The sequence below is a fragment of the Engraulis encrasicolus genome, chromosome 1 (assembly GCF_034702125.1).
Source record: "Engraulis encrasicolus isolate BLACKSEA-1 chromosome 1, IST_EnEncr_1.0, whole genome shotgun sequence".
Lineage (NCBI taxonomy): Eukaryota > Metazoa > Chordata > Actinopteri > Clupeiformes > Engraulidae > Engraulis > Engraulis encrasicolus.
The window spans coordinates 55,271,214-55,276,905 of NC_085857.1; the positions used below are offsets into that span (position 1 = coordinate 55,271,214).

The window sequence follows — 5,692 nt, forward strand, 5'->3', positions numbered from 1 at the left end:
CAGTGGGGCACAAGTGGAGGACAGGAGTGTGCAAATTGGAATGCACATAGAATGTGACTTCAGGAGGGAGGTTTCCTAACATTCCACCCCACAATCTGCTGATTGGCCTCTGTTTCTGTTAGATGAGGTTAGGTAATGAAATGGAACTTGTTTGACTTGCACCCCTTGTCCTTGGCTGATGCCCCCTGGTGGCCTGGTCAATAATTAATGTAGTGCACATGTTTGAGTTTTTGTTAGTTTGTTTTTTTGTTGTTGTTTTAACCATATGACATAAAGTTACCTCACAAGATGCCTCTAGATTTGTGTGGGTGTGTGTGTGTGTGTGTGTGTGTGTGTGTGTGTGTGTGTGTGTGTGTGTGTGTGTGTGTGTGTGTGTGTGTGTGTGTGTGTGTGTGTGTGTGTGTGTGGGTGTGTGTGTGTGTGTGTGCGTGTGCTCGTGCGCATGCCTCCTACCTAGGAATCCGTTTTCTCACACAGCATTCTGTAATTGTGTATATATACGTGTACATATTTATTTTTTACTCAGACAACCATATTTGTCTAGACACTGAATGTATTGATGTATTGAACAGGTGAAGAATAAATATCATGTTTGGGACTTGTGGTGTGGTTCTGTGTCTTCTAATCATTGCCCTGTATATTGTATAAATGAATTCATATTTAATCAATGTAGCACATTTCTGATGAGAGCGAGTTCCAGTATATCCCACTGTTGTAAGCTGAGCTCCATTCAATGCAGTAACCCCACATTGCCACCCAGTGGTCATAAGATCATTACAATGTCTCTTCATCTACGGCAGGGGTCCCCAAACTAAGGCCCGGGGGCCGGATGCGGCCCGCCAGGCCCCTTTGACCGGCCCTCCACCTCTCTGCATCTCACCATTTGAACTGGCCCAAAGAAGCAATCCTCACAGAAAAAAAAGATAAAATATATTTCCAACAGTTTAATTTTCACTAACTTAGTGTGAATCACCAGAAGTTTCTTGTATTGATAGTTTCTCATCTCACTGTATAATCAGGCTTACCATTTCTATTGTATCACTCCTAAACTGTGAACCTAACCTTTCCTTGCTATTTTTACATGGTTAATGGAAATTAAAAGGAATATGTGGTATTTCAGATTGAAAAACACACTTCTTTTGCAAATCACTTGTAATAATGAACTATTTTGTGCTAGAAATTATGAATGAAAGAAGTGAAGGACAGCACTCTTCTGATTTTTCTCTTTATTCGCCTACGAACGTTTCGGGCAGAGCCCTTCTTCAGCTTGTAATGGCGATTGCCTTGGAAGAAATTATGGCTTTAACTGGCAGTGGCCTAGTATACAGCCCACATGATTGATCCCGGCCCCTGATCACAGTCAGGAACGACAATGTGGCCCCCAAAGAAAAAAGTTTGGGGACCCCTGATCTATGGAAAGTAGAATGAATCGTTTTTTCCCACGTCCTTTTTGTATTATCAACACATCAACCAAACTTTTTGTATCATCATGTAGCCTGGTCTTAACACATATTTGTATACTATTCAGGATACTAAACTGCATACAAACACACTCAGTGAACAATCGGAACCCTGTAGTTGTCTTCTTTGTTAGATCAAGCCACTGGTTTTCATTGGATTCAGTCAGGGGTTTCGCCCCTTACCTGGCAGGTATCGACACCAATGTAGCATAACACGGGGGTGGATCTTCAGAAAAAAAGTCCCATCCCGGGCTGGAGTAAAAGAAACATATCCCATCCCGTCCACTTCTGTAAGAATGTCTCCCAATCCTGCCAACTCCCACTCAAATCCAATCCCGTTTCGTCAAAAAATTAGGCTTTTTTTTTTTTTTTTTTAATGATGAAAAAATAAGCGACCCACACAGTAGTTCACGCTGTCCACGCATCCTGAATTTTGGGAATTCCCCAAAAATGTCATCTACAGTGTAGTGTCCGTCTCCTACAGAGGGTCACATGCAGGGCTGCCAAGAAGGCGTAAATTGTCCATACGCACGCACGCACGTACACACACACAAACAGTAATCCACAAGCAGATCACATGTACATAGGGACACGCACACCAAGTATTGGTTTTGGAAGTTTAATTTTTATTTCTTTATCTTAATTTTATTTTAAGTTTTTTTTTCTTTTTTGTCTTCTCTTTTTTTTTTCTCAGCTTTATTTTTTCCAAAAACAAAAACAAAACAAAAAAATCCTGAGGTATTCACAATAGATAATGGCGATCTGGAACCGGTGTAGTAGTAGAGCACAGTATTCAAGGGGTGCATTCCAAGATGGCGGCTGAGTAGTTCAAGCGATATCACACCATTTCTGGAAATAGGTGGCTTATTTTACACCGTCCTCTCCTCAATTTAAATAATTGAGTTTTACTTTTCTCCTGTACTTCCAGCTGTTTTAGTCTTGGTGATGTTGCTTCTAGTTCCAAGTTAGCATATACTGCATCATTGAATTTTATAGGACCAGCTAACAGCTAGTTATAAGACTCAATTATACAAATATGCCGCACCCTCCTAGTGACGGAACACTTTCTGTGTTGCTTCTAGTCAGACCAAGAGCAATACAAATATAATTTCTGAGCTCCCGAAAAATCGGGAACTCCTCCCACTTTGTCGGCAGGCAAACAACCATTAGCAAACCAAGGGAGGCGGGTTAACCATGCAGTTTGGGAAATGTTAATTGTTATGCTCTTGGCCAGACCAAGTCTCGAAGAGATTTGAAAGTTGATGATAATCAGGCTAGAAAGTACTGGAGAAAGGTAAAACTCATTTTTTTAACTTAAAGGGAGGTGTAAAATAAGCTCATTTCTAGACATGATGTGGTATATTTTTTAAACCAGCTCCATTTCAACCAAGAAGTCCTGGTAAATCAGCTTCTAGAAGAGCCTGGAGTCCCCATTTTATTAACTGTAAATGGCTCCTGCAGGCAATCTATTAGCAGGTTTACTACAACTCTGTGCAGGTCAAACTTGGCTGGGTTTTAACTCTTAACCCCTTTCTTGGAATACCCCCGAAGGATGCTCAGAATAAAAACAAAACAACAGAAAAACACAACCAAAAAGAAAAGAAAGAAAAACCTACATTAAAAAAAGAACACATACTATGGAAAAAAACAAAACATACAGCTTCCAGAAATGTGCGACAATGAACAACAAAAAAAAAAAATCCTTACAATAAACCAACGATAAACAAACAAAACAAAAAAACATAGTTCCTTAAAATATATCTATCGTAACTCAACAACCTTTGTCTGTTTTCATGTCCATGTTAATATTATTTGGTGCACTTAAAAAAAAGAAAAACAAACAAAAATAATAAAACAAAGAAAGAAAGCTCTGTACTCTAGTCTTTGAACGTCCCTCTCCCCACACTCTAGCTTTATAGTTTGGCAACACTTCAAAATAGAGGTCACATTCTAGCCACTAAGACATTCTGGGCGGCCATTTTGGGCTTTTTGTAGTTCAATAGCCGTGTTTCACTATAGGTTTCGATGGGATAGAAGACTACAAATAGCTACCTCTCCACTGGGTTTTCACGCTTCTGCTATTTTGGGCTTTTTGTAGTTCAATAGCCGTGTTTTACAATGGGTTTCACTGGGATAAAAGACTACAAATGGCTACCTTGGGTATCCAGTGGAATAATTACCCAGCTGGATTTATGTACGGTCAGCGAAACGGTTATATATCGTTTCTACCAAACATTCTGGTAGAGTACAATAAATCAAACCCCGCCTACTCGGTCACCTAAGGGGGCGTTGTCCCCTGTCATCTTCTCTTTCTGTGGCGTTTTGTGGCGGCTTGCACAAGATGTGCGCTAACGCCATTTACAGCGCTAAGGGAACTCCATTTTTTCTTAGCCTTAAGGTCCTCTAATGCAGTGTTCACCTGATGGATCACGAAAAAGCACAGGCTTGATTTGTCTCTACATGATCCAGCGTCTGCTAGTAGTGTTAACGGCTAGCATGTGAACTCTATTCTCTAGTGTTGCCCATATTTGTACTGTTTGCTCTCTTTGCTGCATTTTTACATTTGGAGGGCTCTGAGCTCTCACTAACACACACACACACACACACACACACACACACACACACACACACACACACACACACACACACACACACACACACACACACACACACACACACACACACACACCTCCCTCTTCATCTCAAACACACAAACACACACATATACAAACATTAACCCTTTCCTCCGTGCTTCAAGCACACACAAACACAACACTGAGGGGGCGTGTCCAATATAAAGGGGGTGGGGTTATATATGTCTAATTAAGAGTACAGATTCTAGTGTCCAATTACATGGTCCAGAGGGGGAGGGGCCTGTCGAAGAGCGGATGCTGATTAGCTCCCTCTCCTGAGAACAGAAGAGGAGAGCTTTTGCATTATTTTTTCACAAGCCAATCAAAATCCAACATGACATTCTTCTTCTTTTTAACAGCCAACGAGAAATCCCTCCTCCCCCTTTATCCATTCTCAGCCTATGGGAACCTGAGCGGCTCCAGAGCCATGGCATTCAGAGTGGTGTCAACAGGAACAGGAGGGCGGTTGGTGACATGATTCACGTAGATTCAAATAATTGTAGGCAACGGCTTTGTTTTCGCTAAAGACTAACACAGAACCACTAGGGAATAAGCAAAGATGACATGAAAAGGAATGACATTTACCTTTACTGCACTTTCTGTGTTCAACGCTCACTTCCTGGAACTATTTGGGAACTATGTCAATGGAGATGTGCGTCTAAGGCTCCATGAATGGCTATCTTTGAGTAAAAATGGAACACAAAGGTCAATGGGATTATCCTGACTATGAACTTCCATGACTCTGATTGGCTTGTAAAAAACGTGATGGCAAATTCATCATAAATTTATATATATTTATACAGGTCAATATAAATATCCATTACATACACGTTATTTCATGTACATGTTCTGCTCCCCTTGGTATTTAAAATGGTAAAAAGTTTGCTCGAACAAGAGGTTTATTTAAAAAAGAAAAAAAAAAAAAGAAAAAGGGGAAAGCCAGAGGAAAAACAAAGATTTTGTTCTGAGTTCTGTAAAGGTGCTTTGTCAGAGAGGCGAGGGAGAGCCAATATGAGAAGCTCTGCAAGAACTCAACGGAACTCTGCAGAGCCCAAAGGAACCCTGCAGAACTCAACGGAACCAAATGGAACCAGAACCCAACGGAACTCTAGCCAACAAGCCTTGCTCTATGCTCCAGCACTGCAGAACTCAGAACATGAATTCATGTTCATGACAGCAAAACCGGATTAAAACAAACAAATGCGCGCAGGCTCAGACCAGTAAGAAGGGCTGGGATATTAGAGGAGCCGGGGCCTTTAACAACCTGTACAGTTTAACCCTGCCCACTCCCCCCTCACATGACCCCCGATACCTTATAGCCCCACGCACACGCACACTACATCCACTACAGCAACACATACACATGCACACACACACACAACAGATTTGATCAATTTGGTGTGTCTGCCCTGAATACAGTAAGAATTGCACAGCCAACTTCTCTCTCTGACACACACAAACACACGCACAAACATACAGTCACACGCACACAAACAGACACGCGGTGTGAGACAGTCCCGAGACACACGCACCTCCTAAAAACGAGGATGAGGAGAAACTAGTGAAACATGCTACACAACGAGGGAGGGGGGAATTAAA

General features: G+C 41.6%; 1 protein-coding gene across 2 annotated transcripts in view; it reads left to right on the forward strand.

The window, feature by feature from the left end:
• The window catches only part of LOC134443219 (uncharacterized), a 24,126-nt gene extending 23,528 nt beyond the window's left edge, over nt 1-598 (forward strand). For both annotated transcript variants that reach the window (XM_063193122.1, XM_063193169.1), the window contains exon 7: nt 1-598. This exon is cut by the window's left edge and continues 631 nt beyond it. The gene's annotated coding sequence lies outside the window, so the exon portion shown is untranslated.
• Nucleotides 599-5,692: the final 5,094 nt, after the last annotated feature.